Source organism: Lutra lutra, chromosome 1 (assembly GCF_902655055.1).
Source record: "Lutra lutra chromosome 1, mLutLut1.2, whole genome shotgun sequence".
In the NCBI taxonomy this organism is placed as follows: domain Eukaryota; kingdom Metazoa; phylum Chordata; class Mammalia; order Carnivora; family Mustelidae; genus Lutra; species Lutra lutra.
The window spans coordinates 126,501,973-126,524,288 of record NC_062278.1 but is presented as its reverse complement, the minus strand read 5'-3'; the positions used below and the strand labels follow the sequence as shown (position 1 = coordinate 126,524,288).

Genomic DNA, 22,316 nt, shown 5'->3' with positions numbered 1-22,316 from the left:
ATTTGCCTAGCTATATGCACAGAGGTTTTATTTTTATTGTTTTTTAAATTATGTATTTCAGTTTTCATCTGATCTTCTGTACACATGCTAAATTTCACACTTCTTTAAATGGACTGAGAGCAATAACATATGTAAAGCTCCTAGGCAGCACCTAGCATAGAGAATGCATTTGATGGTGGAACCCACGCCCCATTTTGCTCTGTGACCTCTGTGTTGGTGATCACTAAACCCAAGCTCCAGATTTCTCCTGTCACCTGCAGTTATTTCTCCTCCAGCACTGCTCCAACCTAAGAATCTCAACCATCCTCATGTCCTTACTGCTTCTCCTTATAACCTTTATTGTTACCTCTAGATTCTGGGAGGGAACTGACATTAGCGCACACTGACATTAGCAGCTAACTGACGTAACGAGTTATAATTCTACCAAACTTTATTCCTGTTACCCTTCTAATATCTAAATAGTGAGTTCCTGACCAACACGGACAAGCTCTTTTATCTTTCAGGTTCTGTACAGTACCTGATACCAGACACGAGTAACCATCCGCTGAATGATGAATAAATACAAACATTATAGAACTAAGCTATTACCTGAAAATAAGATTAAAGTTTAAAATCAGGCTGGTGCAGGAGTCCCTGGGTGGCTCAGTCAGCTGGGAATTCACCTCCTGATTTCTCCTCAGGTCATGAACTTGAGGTCCTGGGATCCAGCCCAGGTGAGGCGCTAAGCTCAGCAGGGAGTCTGCTTGAGAGTCTCTCTCTCTCCCTCCCTCCCTTCACCCCTCCCCCCTCCTAAAAAAATAAATGAAATCTTTAATAAAAATAAAAACATGCTGGTGCTTATTCATATTCCCCAGGCCCTTTAATAGCACTGGGTTTTTTAACTGATAAATAGTTGACATACAATATTATATTAATTTCATGTATTCAACACAGTAATTCAACAATTCTAGAGCCCCATCAGAGTTTTAAAGAAGAATCTTTAGTTGCTCAGGAACAGCAGAAAGATACCTCCAATGTTGCTTTGAAATCTCTGCCCACAAAAATAGTGGATTTGTAGTCATGGTCTGTATATAATAATCCTCAATCATTAGTAATTCTAAAACTGAATTTAAAAAAAAATTCTGAATAGAAAATTAAGATCTTTTTTCAAAGTAACATAGATTATTAAAGTTTTCATTTATTTTTAAGTAACCTCTTCATCCAATGTGGGGCTCAACTTTATGACCCCAAGATATCAAGTCACATGCAAGCCAGGCGCCCCACATAAATTATTTTCTATTTCAGTTTTAACTATTCTAATATTTATAATTATACTTAAAATATACTCTGTATTATGCATGAAAATTGTTAATCCTCCACATAAACAAAACAATGATATTTAATAACATATGTAACATAAGAGCATGCTCTTACATTGGAAAATTGTATTGACATCAACAAGGCAGCCATTTATATTGCCCTTTATATACTACTTCCTCTGTCATGTGGCAGTCAAAAGGCTAAGCGAGATGCTTGCAGCAAAGAAAACAGTTTTGAAAGGTCATGCTACACAGATAGTCAGAATTTCTTTCACAATATCCTCACTGTCTATGGTAGACTATATGGACAATCTGACCACAGTTATTTTCTGAGTAAAAGCAAAAACCATGTTATCAAAGGACCAGAAACAGCAGGCACTCAACAATATGATCTTTATGAACATTTTTTTCTAACTGCATAAACATTCACTACACATAAAGAAAAAGAACCCTGAGGCAAAGACAAGAACTGGAGGAAGAAGAATTAGTAAAGACCGGAAGGCAAGTTTAAACCACTCAGTTTATTCACAGTGTTCATGTAACATGATGAGCTTCTAAAGTAAGCTTTTTTTTTTTTTTAGATTTTATTTATTTATTTTAGAGAGAGAGAGAGAGAGAAAGAGTACAAAGTGGGTGAGGCAGCAGGCAGAGGGAGAGGGAGAAGCAGGCTCCCTGCTGAGCAAGGAGCCCAAGGCAGAACTGAGTCCCAAGACCCTGGGATCATGACCTGAACCAAAGGCAGACATTTAACCAACCAAGCTACCTAGGCCCCCCATAAAGTAAACTTTTTGAAATTAAAACATGTCATTTACCAACAAAAAGCATAATTACAGCAATATTGAAGACAAGAATATGATCTACTTCAAAATTTACAAATCTTAATGACAATTACAAGCATGGTGCAAAGCTTCAAAAACCACTCTAAGAGCTATAATCCCATCAACATTTTTTCCCTTAATACTTATTGGTCTACTATTCAACTAAACAGTATCAGGGCGCCTGGGTGGCTCAGTAGGTTAAGTGTCTGCCTTCGGCTCAGGTCATGGTCTCAGGGTCCTGGGATCAAGTCCCGCATCAGGCTCTCTGCTCGGCGGGGAGCCGCTTCCCCCTCTCTCTCTGCCTGCCTCTCTGCCTACTTGTGATCTCTCTCTCTGTCAAATAAATAAATAAAATCTAAAAAAAAATAAAATAAAAAAATAGACAGTATTTTGGGGCGCCTGGGTGGCTCAGTTGGTTAAGTGACTACCTTCGGCTCAGGTCATGATTCTGGAGTCCCAGGATCAAGACTCGCATCAGGCTCCCTACTCAACAGGGAGTCTGCTTCTCCCTCTGACCCTCACCCGTCTCATGTTCTCTCTCTCTCATTCTCTCTCTCTCAAATAAATAAGTAAAATCTTTAATAAATAAATAAACAGACAGTATCTTTCCTGAACTGTTACACAATGTGTTAGTCAACAGCAAGATGAAAATTTCCCAACCTCCTTATAAAATTTCCAATCTCATAAGTTAACAAGTATACTCTTTGCAGGGGGACGGGGGAGGGGGAGTCATTCTAGATCATTTAATCATCTTGTCCTACCCTGGGAAATTATAGTTATTCCTGCCTACTAATCAAAACACAAAGCTTTCTCCAGATCCAAATGAAGGTCCTAGTATATTAGATATCACAGCCAAGTTACACAGACGTCGTATCCATCAGTTTCTGGCAACATACTCTTTTTAAGCCTCCAGAACTTTAATTCTTATGAGGGTCTCTCACTAAAATTTAACTAGAACACAACTTTCTTTACCAGTTCTGATCCTATAGCAGAGCATGAAGATTTGTGTTACTTCTATAACTACCAAAAACAACTATGATATACACTCTTCTAAGAAAATATGCATAATTAAAACATTCCACTACTCAAAACCAAAAGTAAACTACAAACTGTAACCCTTGTATATTAGTGGTGGTAAGGTAAAATGGTGCAACCACTGTGGGAGAATATGGCAGTTCCTCAAAAATTTCAACACAGACTTACCATATCATCCAAAAATTCCACTACCCAAAAGAATTAAAAGCAGGGGGCACCTGGGTGGCTCAATCAGTTACACATGTGACTCCTGATTTCGGCTTGGGTCATGATCTCATGGTCAGGAGATCAAGCCTGACATCAGGCTCTGGGCTTAGCAGGGGATCTACTTGTCTCTCTCTCCTTCTCCCACTCCCTTTGCCCCTCGTACCCCACTTGCTCAAAGATAAATATATCTTAAAAAAATTTTTAAAAAGCACAAGAGCACCTGGGTGGCTCAGTGGGTTAAAGCCTCTGCCTTCGGCTCAGGTCATGATCCCAGGGTCCTGGGATCAACCCCACATCAGGCTCCCTGCTCAGTGGGAAGCCTGCTTCTCCCTCTCCCACCACCCCTGCTTGAGTTCCCTCTCTTGCTCTCTCTCACTCTGTCAAATAAATAAATAAAATCTTTAAAAAATTTTTTTAAAAAATTTTTTTTAAGATTTTATTTATTTATTTGACAGAGAGAGATCACAAGTAGGCAGAGGCAGGCAGAGAGAGAGAGGAGGAAGCAGGCTCCCCGCTGAGCAGAAAGCCAGATGCGGGGCTCGATCCCAGGACCCTGGGATCATGACCTGAGCCGAAGGCAGAGGCTTTAACCCACTGAGCCACCCAGGTGCCCCAAAAATAAAAATTTTTTTAAAATAAATTTAAAAAGCATAAAAAGCAGGGACTCACCCAGATATTTGTACACTCAACTGCAAGTAATATTACTACCAACAACCAAAAGTAAAAAAAAAAAATTAAATTTGGATAAACAAAATGTGGTATATACATACAATGAACTATTATCCAGCCTTTAAAAAGGATACAGTGACACATGCTCACCGTGGATGAACCGTGAGGACATTATGGTATGTGAAATAAACCAGCCACAAAAAGACAAAAACTGTTTGATTCCACTTGCATAAGCTATCTAGTAGAAGCAAATTCATAGAGATAGAAAGTAGTACAATGGTTAACAGAGATTAGAGTGAGAGAGCAATGGGGAGTTACTGTTTACTGTAGAGTTTCAGTTTGGGATGATGAAAAAGTTCTGGAGATGGATAGTAGTGATGGCTACACATCCCTTTTATACTAAAAAATCTGTTTTATTGTGCACCCCCTTCTATTACCAGCACTTTCAGATACTCCAAACATCTGGCCTCACTGTCCATTAGCTACAAGTTACTCCACTCAGCTATAGCTCTTTCACTCCTCCCACATCCTTACCTCTAGATCTACAGCCCCATCACCACTCAAAAGAAAATGCAAAGGCTGAACACTGGTCTACAACTCGACTCAAGCAAGCCTCCTCTACCTTCACAATGTCAGCTTCCACTACCTCCTCCCTCACTGACCCCATTCAGGTCATACTGGCCCTCTTACTGCTCCCAGAATACATCAAGCACAATCCAGTCTCAGAGCCTTTGTATTTAGGTGACTTCAGCCTGGAACTCTCCCCAACCCCTAATCCAAATATCTACCTGACCTGTTTCCTTACTTTCTTTAGATCTGTCAGCTAAAATGTCACTTAATCAGAGAGGTCTTCCCTAACCACCCCCCATGAAGTAGTAAATCTATCCTATCAATATCGCCATCAATATCTACTTTTCTCTAATATATTTCCCTAATATGCTTTTCTTAATAGTCATCACCACCCAACACAGTATATATTAACTTACTATCTTCCCCATCCTCATGAGAATATCCATTCCATGAGAAAGGGACCTCTGTTTTTGTTCACTGTTGTAACCCTACCAGCTAGCACAGTTCTTGATATACTAGAAATTCAAAAATATATACTGATTCAATCATGGCCTCCAGTCCCTTAATATACTCCCTTTTAGGGGCGCCTGGGTGGCTCAGTGGGTTAGGCCGCTGCCTTCGGCTCAGGTCATGATCTCAGAGTCCTGGGATCGAGCCCCACGTCGGGCTCTCTGCTCAGCGGGGAGCCTGCTTCCTCCTCTCTCTCTGCCTGCCTCTCTGCCTGCTTGTGATCCCTCTGTCAAATAAATAAATAAAATCTTTAAAAAATATATATATATATACTCCCTTTTACCAAGCCTGAATCCTACAGATAATTCTTTCAACCACCAATGTCAAATTTCTCATTTCCATCCGACAATTGTGCAAGCTAAATTCACACTGCCTGCCAGGTTATGCTAGCTTATCTTAAACTGGGCCTTTACTGACTGCTCAGCAATCCTTTCTATTCTATCCTAGTGATCACATCAAGTTTCTCCACCATCATCTCTGGCCTGGTCAATTCTGGCCAACAGCCAGTTATCTGACCTTTCTGCTTCCCCTCTATTACTATAACCCATCTTTAATAAAGTAGCCAGAGAAATCATTAAAACATGTAATATATCAAGACATTTTTCTGCTTAAAACCTTCCTTAAAAAACTTCCTTGAATCTAGACTCCTTACCACGGCCATAGGGACCAAAACGGCCCAGCCGTACCTACTTCTTCAATTTCATCTCATGATACTAGGGTCCTCTTCCATTCTGTTCTAGAGTATGCGACTTTTTTCTGATCCTCCAACACAATAAGCTATTTCCACTTTGAGATTATTACGTTAGCTTTATTTTCAAGTGAATGAATTTTTGTCTTTCACACCTTACCCTAATGTCACCTCCTTAGAAGTACACCCAGAGGTGCCTGGGTGGCTCAGTCAGTTAAGCATCTCCCTTCGGTTCAGGTCATGGTCTCAGGGTCCTGAAATCGAGCCCCACGTCAGGATTCCTGCTCAATGGAGTCTGCTTTTCCTTCTCCCTCTGTCCCTCACCCCACTCATGCTCTAATAAATAAAATCTTTAAAGAAAGAAAGAAAGAAAGGGGGTGGCTGGATGGCTCAGTCAGTTAAGTGTCTACCTTTGGTTCAAGTCATGATCCCAGTGTCCCCTGATCGAGCCCCAAAATGGGCTCCCTGCTCGGCAGGAAGCCTGCTCTCCCTCTCCTTCTCCCTCTGCCTGCCACTCCCCCTGCTTGTGCACACACATACTCTCTCTCTCTCTGTGTCAAATAAATAAAATCTTCAAAAATAATTAACTAATTAATTAATTAAAAGAAGTAATCACCCAGTCACTCTACCAAGAGGCTTGTTTTAAAATTCTTTTCATTCTCGGGGCACCTGGGTGGCTCAGTGGGTTAAGCTGCTGCCTTCGGCTCAGGTCATGATCTCAGGGTCCTGGGATCGAGTCCCACATCGGGCTCTCTGCTCAGCGAGAAGCCTGCTTCCCTCTCTCTCTCTCTCTCTCTGCCTGCCTCTCCGTCTACTTGTGATCTCTCTCTGTCAAATAAATAAATAAAATCTTAAAAAAAAAAAATCTTTAAAAAAAAAATTCTCTTCATTCTCACATTACAATTTGGTATTTTTCTGGTTCATATTAATAATTGGCTCCATGAGAACTGATCTTATCTATACAAATACCTGGCACAAAGCACATGTTTAACAAATATTCCATGAATTTGATGATTACAAAATTTTCCCTAAATATTTTCTTCTCCCAGGATCCCAACACCACTGCTAATTAACTATATGCCTAGCAGATAACCTCAATCCTTACCTTATTAAAAGAGTAAGGTAAGGAATTATACAGTTTTCTTCCTCTTTGCCTAAAAATTCCTTGATTTATTTTCTTCTATTCCTCTGGTTTCTAAGCAAAAACGTTGCTACTTTTCTTTAAGAATTACGTCCTTTATCCACGTCCTTGATCTCAAACCTATCTATCTCCTCCTGGCAATTAATCACTCTAATATTTAAACTACCAATGGATCACTCCCCTTTACCAAAAATATACTATGTGTTAATGCAAAAATATCTATGTGGCTAAGTCCCCACAACTGTACAAACTTCTTGAAAAACATTCTACTTTATTCTTTATGCTGTGTAGTTTGTAAAACCATTTACTTAACCTCTTACAATTCATCCTGGTCTACTTAATTTATTCTCTCAGTTATCAATAACCTTTTCTTTTTAAGAGACAGAAAGTGGGAAAGGGCAGAGAGAGAGGGAGAGAGAATCTTAAGCAGGCTCCACACCTAAAACAGAGCCTGAAGAGGGGCTCAATCTCACAACCATGAGATCATGACATGAGCTGAAATTTAAAAGTTGGTCACTCAACTGACTAAGCCACCTAGGTGCCCCTCAATAATTTCTTAATAGTTAAATTCAGTGATGCTTTCCAGGGTATTAAAATCCTTAATCTTTCTACAGCATCTCATCCCTCTAAGGAGCCTCCCCCTGAAATTCTTTACTATGCTTCAAAGAAATTATGTAATTCTGGTCTCCTTAATACTTTTCTTCTTATTTTTCCTTTATTGATTCTTTCTAACAACATCCACTCATTTACTAAAGGCATTTCCTAAAGTCCAGCACTTAACATTTTTCTTTTGGCTAACACCCTGGAAATGTTACCTACTTTCACAACTGATACTTTATGTGTGGATTACTCCAAAATCTATTATATCCAGGTCCTAAAGTATCTTTTTCTAATTTCCAGTCTCATATTCCCACAATTAAGGAGATATTCTAACACTTCCACCTATAATTTTAAAAATGTGTCTAACAAATTCATCACGTTACAGTCCCACCCACTAGATCATTAGTACCAGTCTTTCCTCATAGTTTCCTTACTTCTTCTGTTCATAGTATCATCATACTTCAATCTACCAGACCTCAAAATCTTGGATTTGTCTGTATGACTCCCTTCTTCCATATTCTCTGCCCAATCTATTTCTCAAATCTCCGTTGTCAAATTAACTCAAGCAGGTAGTCATTATTTCACTTCTGCAGCCCTGATCACAGCTGTAATTAGCCAATTCATTTCATGAATATTTGTTAAGCACTTAACTTGCCTACAAGACTAGAAGCCCAGTATACCTGGCAAAATAAACCCAGGCAGGTCTGTCCCTGTTAACTATACTTATCATCCATGTCTTAATCACTGGATGAGCCATGTAATTTGACATCTAAACCAAAAGACTTACAAACAAAAGAGGGAATTAAAAATAGGTGAACATCCCAGGGCACCTAGCTGGCTCAGTGAGTGTAGCATGTGACTCTTGAACAGGGGTGTGAGCTTGAGCCCCACTTTGAGTGTCGAGATTACTTAAAAAAATGAAATCTTAAAGAAAACAGCTGGACATCCAGAGAAGCAAGAGTGGTTCAATATTTGCAAATCAGTCAATGTGATGTACCACATTAACAAAATGAAGGATAAAAATCATATGATTATTTCAATAGATACAGAAAAAGCATTTGACAAAATTCCACATCTGTTCCTGGTAAAAACTCTCAACAAAGCAAATTTAGAGGAAACACATCTCAACATAATAAAAACCACATATGACAAACTCAAAGCTAACATCATACTCAATGGTGAAAAGCTGAAAGTTTTTCTTCTAAAATCAAGAATAAAATAAGGATGTCCACCAATGAGACAAAAATAAATAACAGGCATCCAAATTGGTAGGAAAAAGTAAAACTGTCACTATGTGCAAATGACAAGGTACAATATATAGAAAATTTTAAAAAACCCTAAAGATTCCACCAAAAAAAAAAAATAGAAATAAAAAATTAATTGAGTAAATTTGAGGGCACAAAACTACTATACAGAAATCTCTTGCATTTCTATATGCAATAATGAACTAACAAAGAGATATTAAGAAAACAATCCCATTTACAAGTGCATAAAAGAATAAAATACCTAGAAATAAATTTATAAAAGACCTATAATCTGAAAACTATAAGACAATGATGAAAGAAACTGAAGACAGGATATGTGGGTGGCTCAGTCAGTTAAGCATACAACTCTTGATCTCAGCTCGGGTCTTGATCTCAGGGGCATGAGTTCAAGCCCTGCACTGGACTCCATGTTCCACTTTAAAAAAAGTTTAAAAAAAAAAAAAAGCCTTTAAAAATAAAGAAAGAAACTGAAGACAAAAATAAATGGAAAGATATACCATGTTTACAGACTGGAAGAATGAACACTGTTAAAATGTCCATACTACCCACAGCAATCTACAGATTCAACACAAGCCCTATCAAAATACCAACAGTATTTTTCACAGAACTAGAACAAATAATCCTAACATTGGTATGGAACTACAAAAGACCCCAAACAACCAAAGCAACCTTGAGAAAAAACAAAAACTGAAGTATCACAATTCCAGATTTCAAATTACACTACAAAGCTATAGTAATCAAAATAGCATGGTACTGGCACAAAAGTAAGACACACAGATCAATTAACAGAATAAAAAGCCAAGTAATAAATTCATACTTATATGGTTAATCTATAACAAAGGAGGCAATACACAATGGGGAAAGGACAATAAATGGTGCTGGGAAACTGCACAGACACATACAAAAAAATTAAACTGGGCCACTTCCCCATACATTACACGAAAATAAACTCAAAATGGATTAAAGACCTAAATGTGAGACCTGAAACCATAGAACCCCCAGAAGAAAACATAGGCAGTAAATTCTTAGATATCAACCTTGGCAGTACTTTTCTGGATTTGTCTTACCAAGCAAGGGAAACCAAAGCAGGAAAAAAAAGGGGAGGGGGGGGGGGGTTGGCAGTATGCCAAAATAAAAAGCTTCTACACAGCAAAGGAAACCATCAACAAAATGAGAAGGCAACTTACTAAATGGGAAAAGATATTTACAAACTATATATGTGATAAGTAGTTAGTACTCAAAATACATAAAGAATTTATAGAAGTCAACATCAAGAAAACAATCTGATTTTAAAAATGGGCAGAAGCACTGAATAAACATTTTTCCAAAGAAGACAGACCCACAGCAACAGACACATGAAAAGATACTCAACATCACTAATCAGGGAAATGCAAATCAAAACCACAATATCACTTCACACCAGTCAGAATAGCTAGTATCAAAAAGTTACAAGAAGTATCAAACACTGGTTAGGATGCTGAAAAGGGAATCCCGGTGCACTGTCAGTAGGAATATAAATTGGTGCAACCACTTTGGAAAACAGCATGGAAGTCCCTCAAAAAATTAAAAACAGAAATACCAGGGTGCCTGGGTGGCTCAGTTGGTTAAGAAGCTGCCTTCAGCTCAGGGTCATGATCCCAGGGTCCTGGGATGGAGCCCTACGTTGGGCTCCCTGCTCAGCAAGGAATCTGCTTTCCTTCTCACTCTGCCCCTCAACCTGCTGTCCTCACTCTTTCTCAAATAAATAAAATCCTTTAAAAAAAATAAATAAATGAAAATTTGGGGCACCTGGGTGGCTCAGTGGGTTAAGCCTCTGCCTTCGGCTCAGGTCAAGATCCCAAGGTCCTGGGATCAAGTCCCACATTGGGCTCTCTGTTCAGCGGGGAGACTGCTTCCTCCTCTCTCTCTGCCTGCCTCTCTGCCTACTAGTGATCTCTCTCTCTCTCTCTCTCTCTCTGTCAAATAAATAAATAAAATCTTTTTTTAAAAAAATGAAAATTTAAAAAGAAATACCATATAATCAGTAATTTCACTTCTGGATATTTACCAAAAGAAAACAAAACCTCGAGGCACCTGGGTGGCTCAGTGGGTTAAAGCCTCTGCCTTCGGCTCAGGTCATGATCTCAAGGTCCTGGGATCAAGCCCTGCATCGGGTTCTCTGCTCGGCGGGGAGCCTGCTTCTTCCTCTCTCTCTGCCTGCCTCTCTGCCTACTTGTGATTTCTGTCTGTCAGATAAATAAATAAATAATATTTAAAAAAAAAAAAAAAAAGAAAAAGAAGACAAAAACTCTACTTCAAAAAGATATATGGACCCCTATGTTTATGGAGGCATTATTTACAGTAGCCAAGATATGGAAGCAGCCTAAGTGTCCACTGACAGATGAATGGATAAAGATGTGATATATATAAAATGCAATTATTACTCAGCCATAAAAAAAGTGAAATCTTGACATTTATGACAACATGGATGGACCTACAGGGTATTATTCTAAGTGATATAAGTCAAAAACAAATACCTTATGATTTTACTTATATATGGAATCTAAAAGCAAGCAAACAAAGAAACAGATCCCTAAATATAGAAGAAACTGGGGGTGGCTACAAGGGAGGGTGGTGGCAGGGTATATGCAACTCTTAATTTTGGGATTGTGAGTTCAAGCCCCATGATGGGCATAGAGATTACTTTAAAAAATAAAAATAAGGGCGCCTGAGTGGCTCAGTTGTTAAGCGTCTGCCTTCAGCTCAGGTCATAATTCCAGGGTCCTGGGATCGAGCCCCACATCGGGCTCCCTGCTCGGCAGGAAGCCTGCTTCTCCCTCTCCCACTCTCTCTGCTTGTGTTCCCTCTCTTGCTGTGTCTCTCTCTGTCAAATAAATAAAAATCTTTAAAAAAAAATAAAAATAATAAATAAAAATAGTAAAGAACAATAAAAAATTTAAAAGGATAAAAACTTGGGGCGCCTGGGTGGCTCAGTGGGTTAAGCCGCTGCCTTCGGCTCAGGTCATGATCTCAGGGTCCTGGGATCGAGTCCCGCATCGGGTTCTCTGCTCGGCGGAGATCCTGCTTCCCCCCCCCTCTCTCTCTGCCTGCCTCTCCATCTACTTGTGATCTCTCTCTGTCAAATAAATAAATAAAATCTTTAAAAAAAAAAAAAAAACTGGAATGCCTGGGTGGCTCAGTCGGTTAAGCATCTGCCTTCAGCTGGGGTCATGATCCCATGATCCTGGGATCGAGTCCCACATCAACTCCCTGCTCTGTGGGGAACCTGCTTCTCCCTCTGCCTGCTGCTCCCCCACCTGTGCACTCATTCTCTCACACTCGCTTGCTCTCTCTCTCTCTCTCTCTGACAAATAAATAAATAAATAAAATCTTTAAAAAAAAAAAAAGATAAAAACTAAGCCACAGGAATAAAAAAAAGTATAGCACAAAAAAAAGCTGGGTGAATTCAGAATGGTATTTGTCAATTATATCTCAAAGCTAGGGAAAAAAATTTGGCATTAATTGATCCACAAGAGTCTTAAACCAGGATACATGGTCACATTAACTAGAACTCAAGTACTTAGGAAAATGATTGCTGCATCCTAAGCACATTCTACCTATTGATTTAATAAATGAATTAGAGATGAAATATTCACTTTATCACCTCCTCTTCACTCTTTATTTTCTATTGCACACTTATTTTCAGCCACAAACACTGTCTTGAAAGGGGCTAACCATAACCTCCTAACTACCAACTCCGAAAAAGCTCCAAAAACCTTCAGTTTTCAATTAACCTCTCTCAACAGCTTTCAACAATACTGTCCCCTCCTCTCTCCTTCATGAAGCTATTAACAATGGGATAAACATAATCCTAATTATCAGACTATTTTAGAAGAAGGCCTAGGATTTCTACCTCTCAAACACATGATTTAGTTAATCTCCACACGATTAGCTAAAAGATTAGAATCTAGGGGTGCCTAGCCAGCTCAGTCAGAAAAGCATTAACTATTCATCTCAGCGTCATGAGTTCACACCCCATGTTGGGGGGTAGAGATTACCTAAAAATAAAATCTTAAAAAAAAAATTAGAATCTAACCAATATTCACATTTTCCTTCTATTTTTCAACTTCCGGAAAACTGGCAAGTAATTAAAGATACAAATTGGACACTTACCTCAAAATGATAGCCCCCATTTCAGTCTTATTTTAAGATATCAGATGATGGCATTACTTATTTTTTTAAACTGAAGTTTTCATGAAGACTTTCAAATTAGAAGATACACTACAAAAAAGGGTGAAGATAAAAGGTATTAACACTAAATGAGCTAAATTAAAAATAAAGTTGTTACTTGTATGACATGATAGCTTATAACTGTATTTTTAAATATGGGGAAAAATATAAAAAACATATGAACTACAATAATAAAATTGTAGAGCATTAGAGCAGGAAGGGACATAAGCAGACATCCTATTCAACTATCTAAATCCTCTCATTTAGATCACCTTTATGAAACCTCTTTTCTGTAACATGCTATTTCTTTCTACTTCTCAACCTATTCCTCTATCTACATCATAAGCTACTATTGATAGCTTATTTCACTTTCCCCCTTTCCTTCTTTAATATAATATTTAAAGCACAACAATATACAGAAAGATGTATGCAAGCAAACAAGATGAATGCTATAAATCACTGTCCCACAGAAGAACACCAATACCATTACATCTACCTACATGCTCTTCTCATCCCAACCTTTATCCTAAATAATTATTACATTACTGTTTAAAACAGAACTTTGTCACATACATATATATCCCTAAATAATGGTTTGTTTAGGTTTGTATTCCTGGCTCCTTTTGTCAGCTTGATAAATTCATATGCTGATAGTCTTCAGAGATGTGAATTCTGTCACTGAAATATTTTTCTAAGCTTTATCCATGTTACTTTTTAATTGCTCTGTAGTGTTTCATTATGTAAATATGCCAAAATGTATTTATCCATTCTGTTTTCAGGCATTTGGATGGTTTAAAGTTTTTTGCTATTATCAACATTATTATACAACTTTCCAGGTGCACATGAACAAGAATTTCTTTAGGGTATGCTTTAAACCTAGAAGTGGAATTGGTGGGTTATGGGACATGCAAATTCCCAACTTTACCAAAAATGCCAAACTGTCTTCCAACTGTATCACTCTACCAACTCACCAGCAGTATGTAAACTGATATAAACACAATCCTCTCCACTACCCACCCTTTTTTAATTTCTGGCAATACAGAAAATATACTATGATTTCAGTCTGTATTACTTAATAAGGTTGAGGACCTCTTCACACAGTTATTAATTATCTACGTTCCTTCTTGAATTCCTTTGTTCACAGTTTTGCCCCTTTATATTGGGTTGTGTTTTTCTTACTTGACTTTATGTATCAGGACCAGAACTGATTACATAATCTGGAGGCCCACTGCAAAATTGAAAAGCAGGGCCATGGGGTACCTGAGTGGCTCAGTCAGTTAAGCCTCTGACTTTGGGGATCAAACCCCACGTCAGGCTCAGGCTCTGTGCTAGGTGGGGATTCTGCTTGTCCCTCCCCTCTCTCACTGCCTCTCCCCCCACTCATGGTCGAGTGCACTCTCTCTCAAATGAATAAATAAAATCTTTTAAAAAACAGCAGGGCCATTATTCAAAAATTAAGAATTTTAAGACAGTGATAGTTTAACAATAGAATAAGTACAGGGCGGGGAGCTGCCTAGGTGGCTCAGTGGGTTAAACCTCTGCCTTCAGCTCAGGTCATGATCTCAAGGTCCTCGGATCAAGCCCCGCATCAGGCTCCCTGCTCAGCAGGAAGCCTGCTTCTCCCTCTCCCTCTCCTGATGACTGTGTTCCCTCTCACACTGTGTCTCTCTGTTCAGCAGGGAGCCTGCCTCTCTGGCTTGTGATCTCTGTCTGTCAAATAAATAAAATCTTAAAAAAAAAATAAGTATGGGGCCCTGTGTGACTTCACAGGTTATACATCCATGAAGGCAGCCCTGATTAGAACACTAATTCTCTAGTATATATAATTATTTTTCCCAATTTGCAATAATTTTTTTCCAAGTTTATCATTTCATTTTCTTGACGTGTCTTTAATTTTTTTAAACTTTTTTTTTTTAAGTAGGCTCCACATCCAGTATAGAGCCCAACATGGGGCTTGAACTCATGACCCTGAGATCAAGACCTTAGTTGAGATCAAGACTGGGACACTTAGGGCGCTGGCGTGGCTCAGTGGGTTAAGCCTCTGCCTTCGGCTCGGGTCGTGGTCTCAGGTTCCTGGGATCGAGCCCCAAATCGGGCTCTCTGCTCAGCGGGGAGCCTGCTTCCCCACCCCCCTCTGCCTGCCTCTCCGCCTCCTTGTGATCTCTCTGTCAAATAAGTAAATAAAATCTTAATAAAAAAAAAAAAGATCGGGACATTTAACCAAATGAGCCACACAGACGCCCGCCCCTATGGTGTCTTTGAATGAACATAAACTTTAAAACTACTAATCTTTTTTTAGTGGACCCTTCTGTCTCGTTGAAAAAATCCTAGTCTTCACAAAGTTTTAGGCTTTGCTTTCTCATTTGAGTCCTAAATCATGGGTGTTTCCCAATGATCAGTAAGCTCACAGCCCTCTCTTCTCAGCCATAATGTCCCATTCCTCACTAATAAAATCTTAAGGGACTTTACATACTCTATTGATAGCAGCATCCTAATCACATCATTTAATTCACTTCTACGCAAGCCCACTCAAATTGGACTAGAGCTTGTGCTACACACCAAGTTTGGAATTACATATTATCTTCTCAGTAATACTCAAAGTCAGAAATTTTTTTAAAGATTTTATTTAGGGGTGCCTAGGTGGCTTAGTCATTAAGTGTCTGCTTCAGCTCAGGTCATGATCCCAGGGTCCTGGGATCAAGCCCTACATCGGGCTCCCTGCTCAGTAGGAAGCCGCTTCTCCTCTTCCGCTTCTCCTGCTTGTATTTCCTCTATCACACCTGTCTCCAGGGGCGCCTGGGTGATCAGCTGGTTAAGCAACTGCCTTCGGCTTAGGTCATGGTTCCGGAGTCCCAGGATCGAGTCCCACATTGGGTTCCCAGCTCCAAAGAGAGTCTGCTTCTCCCTCTGATCTTCTCCCCTCTCATGCTCTCTCTCACTCAAATAAATAAAATCTTTTTTAAAAATAAATAAATAAAAAATAAAGATGTACAAAAAGGGAGAAAAGACTTAAAAATCTTCAAGTTTCATAAAATTAGGAATTAAAAGAGCGGAACTGTTGACATAAAGGTTGAAAATCTTTTTCATTTTGTATCTTCAAAATAAAATTCCGGGGACGCCTGGGTGGCTCAGTTGGTTAAGCAGCTGCCTTCGGCTCAGGTCATGATCCCAGCGTCCTGGGATCGAGTCCCACATCGGGCTCCTTGCTCATCAGGGAGCCTGCTTCTCCCTCTGCCTCTGCCTGCCATTCTGTCTGCCTGTGCTTGCTCTCTCTCCCTCTCTCTCTGACAAATAAATAAATAAAATCTTTAAAAAAAAAAATAAATAAAATAAAATAAAATTCCGTTAGGAAGCCAGTAATTCAATTACAGTCTTGGTTTCTTTGGGTAGTAAGGTCAATAATACTGTTTTCAAAATGAGAAGAATGTTGGGGCGCCTGGGTGGCTCAGTGGGTTAAAGCCTCTGCCTTTATCTCAGGTCATGATCCCAGAGTTCTGGGATCGAGCCCCACATTGGGCTCTCTACTTTGTGGGGAGCCTGCTTCCTCCTCTTTCTCCCTCTGCCTACTTGTGCTGTCAAATAAATAAATCTTTTAAAATAAAATAAAATAAAATGAGAAGAATGTTATAAAACAGACTTTAGATGATGGTAAAATATATCAAACTGCTTACTTTTCCAAAAGGGAATCAGTCAACTCAAAAATAACAGCAATTTGCTGCTGCAGGATGTTGACAGGGAGGCAATGCATGCAGTGGGGGCAGGGATATAAGAGAATTCTCTGAACCTCCTACTCAATTTTACTGTGAACCTAAAACTGCCAAAAAATGATGTCTATGAGGTAGTCTGCTTCTCCCTCTGCCCTTCCCCCTGCTCGTGCACACTCTCAAATAAATAAATAAAATCTTTAAATAAAAAAATTTACTCTTAAAATTCCTACTAAAGCTTTGGGTAAAAACAATGTTATTAATAACCTTACACATGAAGATCCATTCTCACTGCTCTCTTGCGAAAGGAAAAAATTCTGGACAAACAAACACCCATTAAACTTTAAAAAGATGCAGGGGAAGATTTCAAAAGCTTATCCAAGCACTGATAACAGCATATAAACAAACAAAAACCCCTACACAAAGTCTATCTCTAGTCCTTGTTCACATAAAAGTACTTTTCTACAAAAAAAAATACTATGCCTCAATCTTGCAAGTTATATTATAATTTTAGAGCTGGCTAAACTATTCTATTTAAGTAACAATGATTTCAACCTCCCAACCTCCACCCACAAATAAGCAAGCAAAACCGGGGGAACTCAAAAATCACTTCATGGTGTAAGTATTTATCTCTCTCCTCTTTATCCCTTCCTACTGAATTCAAAGTACTCCTTGCATACTACCACAAAATCCTAGACCTACATCAAAGGATAAAGTAATTTAATTTCTACATTTTAACTTTTTTTACAAAATGCAATTAGAAGAGTCAAAAATATTCTTTAATACATAGTACCCAAGAACGAACCAGATTAAGATTGCTAGTGTAAAAGTGTTTGTCTTTCTTTTTGTTTAACAAATGGAGATTAAATATTCTGGGTTTTTTTAAATAAAGTTTTTCGGGGCTTGGGTCACTCAGCCATTAAGCGTCTGCCTCTGGCTTGGGTCGAACCCTGACCTGGGCTCCCTGATCAGTGGGGAGCCTGCTTCTCCCTCTCCCACTCTCCCTGCTTGTGTTCCCTGTCTTGCTGCATCTCTCTGTCAAATAAATAAATAAAATCTTTTTTTTAAATAAATAAATAACATAAAATAGGGCGCCTGCGTGGCTCAGTGGGTTAAATGACATAAAATAAAGTTTAAAAAAATATATAGCCGGGGCGCCTGGGTGGCTCAGTGGATTGAGCCGCTGCCTTCGGCTCGGGTCATGATCTCAGGGTCCTGGGATCGAGTCCCGCATCGGGCTCTCTGCTTGGCAGGGAGCCTGCTTCCCTCTCTCTCTCTCTCTCTCTCTGCCTGCCTCTCTACTTGTGATCTCTCTCTGTCAAATAAATAAATAAAATCTTTAAAAAAAAAAAAATATATATATATATATATAGCCAACAAGCATAGGGGGAAAATGGACACTCTCATTATAAAAATAAAAATTAAAACCACAAAAAAAAATTAAAACCACAGTAAGATACCACTTTGTATATACCAAAATGGGTAAAATTTAAAGAAACTAAGAATATCCAGGCTTGCTGAGAATGTGAGCAATGGAAATTAACATACCTTATGACATAGGAATTGCACCACAGACATACATCCAAAAGAACTATATACACATTTCACCAAAAGATATTTACTAAAATGATAAATAAATAAAATAAAATAAATCTACACTGATACACCACTTTCCACATAGAAGGTATTTTTTGTCTGTTTATTTGTTTTAAGACTTTATTTGACAGAGAGAGATCACAAGTAGGCAGACAGGCAGGCAGAGAGAGAAGGGGACATAGGCTCCCCACCGAGCAGAGAGCCTGAGGCGGGGGCTCGATCCCAGGACCCTGAGACCATGACCTGAGCGGAAGGCAGAGGCTCAACCCACTGAGCCACCCAGGTGCCCCTCCACATAGCAGTTTATCAAAAATCCCTGTTTGCCAAGCAAAGCGCTTTCTAAAGATTTATTTATTTGAGAGAGCAAGAGAGAGAGAGAGCTCTCTTGAGTACCTGTTGGGGGAGTGCAGAGGGGCAGGAACAAAGAATTTCAAGCAGACTGCACTCTGAGCATTGGAGCCAGACAGAGGGCTTGATCCGAGGACCCTGAGATCACCACCTGAGCCGAAAACAAGAGTCCAACGCTCAACCAACTGCACCACCCAGGTACTCTGACAAGGTACTTTCTTGGCAAGGCTGTAAAGAAATGCCTATTATCAGGGCGCCTGGGTGGCTCAGTTGGTTAAGCGTCTGCCTTTGGCTCAGGTCTTGGTTGTGCTCAGTCTCTCTCTCAAATAAATAAATAAAATCTTTAAAAAAAAAAAAAAGATGGGTGCCTCGATGGCTCAGTTGGTTAAGCGTCTACCTTTGGCTCACATCATGATCCCAAGATCCTGGGATCAAGCCCTATATCAAATCCCCTTGCTCAGCGGAGAGACTGCTTCTCCCTCTCCCTCTGCCCCTGCTGGCTCTCTCTCATGCACACTCTAATAAATAAATGAAATGTAAAAAAAAAAAGCCTACTAGCCACAATAACAACAACAAAATGGTAATTACGTGAATTATGTGAAATGTAGTAACTAGCCTTCTGTGGTAAATATTTTGCTATATATACATATGTCAAATTATCACATACACTTTAAACTTACACAATGTTGTATGTCAATTTAATCTGAATAAAGCTTGCAAGGGAGAAATACACATTACCCCTTATAATCAATGGGAGAATCTGGGTCCAAACATAAGGGCATTTTGGCAATACCTATCAAAATTACAAAGATATATGGCCTTTGATTAGTAATACCACATCTGAATTTATTCCATAATTTTATACTTGCTTATGGGCAAAATGACACGTACAAGGTAATTCATGACAACACTGTTATAATAATCAACAGGGCGCCAGTGACCAACTGGATTTCGGGTAAGGTCATGATCTGGTCGTAGGATGGAGCATGGCATTGGGCTCCACACACAGAGCGGAGTCTGTCTGTCCCTCTTGCTTTGCTCCTTGCCACCCCCCATTCTTGCTTGCATTCTCTTTCTCTCTCTCAAATAAAGAAGAAGATGGAATCTTTAAAAAATTTTTTCTTTAAAAACTAGAAACCAGGGGTGCCTGGGTGGCTAACTCAGTAGGTTAAAGCCTCTGCCTTTGGCTTAGGTCGTGATCCCAGGGTCGTGGGATCGAGCCCTGCTTTGGGCTCTCTGCTCAGCAGGGAGCCTGCTTCCCTTCCTCTCTCTCTGCCTGCCTCTCTGCCTACTTGTGATCTCTGCCTGTCAAAAAAATAAATAAAATCTTTTAAAAAAGAAAAAAAAAGAATATGCAGCTTTAAAAACAAAACAAAACTAGAAACCACCCAAATGTCTACCAAGAGAGAACTGGTTAAATAAAGTATCCAAAAGGAAACCACACAACTTAAAATTATACATACTCTCCAGCAAGATTTTGTGAAGATTTCCATTGTTAAGAAATACAATATGTAAAGGGAACAGTGGGAAGACCAATTTGTAAAACAACAGGTATAATATGGGGGCTTTGGTGGGTTTTGAGGGTAGAGATAGAAAGAAATAAGAATCTGTGTTTTTAATTGTCTTTATATACATAAAGAAACCTTAGAAGGATACATAAATAAAAAGTTTCCTGCATGGGGTAAGTGTGCTGGAGGAATGGGGTAAACAGAAACAGGATTGACTGAGGCCTAGTGGTGGGAAGGTTTACACTGTTTAACTTTTTAAAGTTTTTTTTTTAATTTTTGTTTTGTTTTGTTTTGTTTATTTATTTGAGAGACAGAGAGAGAACAAGTCGGGAGGAGAGGCAGAGGAAGAAGCAGACTTCCCACTGAGCAAGGAGCCCAATGTGGGGCTCAATTCCAGGACCCTGAGATCATGACCTGAGCCAAAGGCAGATACTTAACTGACGGAGCCACCCAGGCACCCTTAACTTTTTTATGTTTAAAAAGTTTTTAATCCCAGGGCACCTGGCTCAGATGGTTAAGCATCTGCCTTCAGCTCAGGTCATGATCTCCAGTTCCTAGCACTGAGCCCCACGTCGGGCTCCCAGCTCAGGAAGGAGTCTGCTTCCTCTCCCTCTGCCTCTCCTTCTGCTTGTGCTCTCTTTCTCAAATGAATAAATGAAATCTTTAAAAAAAAAAAAAAAAAGTTTTTAATCCCAATTTAGGAATTGCTACTAAGTACATCAGTAAACTAATAAACCAAAAGGGGGTCCTAATACTATCAACATACACACATGATGACAGGAACTATCTTTTTACCATCTCTGTAACTGAGACCCCAGCATTGCCCAGCTATCTTACTGAAATCTGTAGGATGACTAGGTCCATCTGGCTTAAATCATCAGCCCAAGATCCCTTAACACTAGTATTCTAAAGATATTTTCTCTGTAATTCCATTTTGCTTCTCTTAGGTTTAAGGTCAACCTCTGCACACACACATACGTATAAGTACATGTATATATATGTATGTAGGTATATATACATATGTATGTGTGTGTGTGTACGTATTATATACACACACATAAACACACACATATCTCGAGTCTCTTCAGAACAAAAGCCTCACCTAAGGGTTCTCACTCACCTATTGAGTCCAGAGGTTAGTCTTTCCTACTTCACCCCAACAAATAAGTCACAGTCTAATAAATAAGGGAACCTACAAAATGAAACCATCCAGGGGCGCCTGGGTGGCTCGGTGGGTTAAAGCCTCTGCCTTCAGCTCAGGTCATGATCTCAGGGTCCTGGGATCAAGCCCCGCATCGGGCTCTCTGCTCAGCGGGGAGCCTGCTTCCCCCTTTCTCTCTGCCTGCCTCTCTGCCTACTTGTGATCTCTCTCTCTCTCTGTCAAATAAATAAATAAAATATTTAAAAATAAATAAATAAAAATTTTAAAAAAAGAAAGAAAGAAACCATCCAGAATTTGCCAACCAATGGTATCTCCTCCTTAAACAATGAGATATCCCCTATCATGAATTATCCTCCTTAATGAATTCTATCATCCACCACTCATTTACCTAAAATGCAAAACACTATGGTATCTATTAAGTTGCTGCTCATTCCAGCACCCTGTCCATCAGGCTAACTCCTATGCACCTGTACCAGTTCAGGTGACATTTTCTCCAGAGCCCTTTCCTAATTCCCAAAGGCTCACTTGCATGGGATCCTGCTGTATCCTATGACAGTATATTATTAGCTTCAAATCATTATATTACAAATATTAGTTTGCTTATCTTCCCTACTGGACTGTGAATCCCTCAGGACAAAGAGTGAGTCATATTCATACTTATAATCCAAATACTTAGCAAAGTGCCTTTACAAATGGCAGGTAATCAAAAGGGCTCACTGAATGAATTAAAGAAACTACACATGGAGGCAAACTGTGAGCATGGTTGAAATCCCACTTAATATTCTCTTAGCTCCAAAGACATTTTACTTCATTCACTCCCTGCTTTGAAGGAAAAAACAAGTCCAGTAACACTCTTCCTTACAGAAATATCTTATATTAACATGAAACAATTAAAAATATCTCAATACTTCATGAATGTTGCAGAAAATTATTTCAAAAGTGTGTCTATTAAAAGTTAACTAAAACACAATTGATGGAGTGCTAAATT

The 22,316-nt window shown here is 39.2% G+C and overlaps 1 protein-coding gene across 3 annotated transcripts in view; it reads right to left on the bottom strand.

Annotated features, from left to right (window-relative positions):
* Positions 1-22,316, bottom strand: part of PIK3CB (phosphatidylinositol-4,5-bisphosphate 3-kinase catalytic subunit beta) — a 202,865-nt gene that overhangs the window by 153,591 nt on the left and 26,958 nt on the right. For 2 of the 3 annotated variants that reach the window (XM_047735812.1, XM_047735822.1), the window contains exon 2: positions 12,954-13,061. The exons of the other annotated variant lie outside the window; for it this stretch is intronic. The gene's annotated coding sequence lies outside the window, so the exon portion shown is untranslated. The remainder of the gene's footprint in view (positions 1-12,953; positions 13,062-22,316) is intronic. 3 annotated transcript variants of the gene reach the window in all.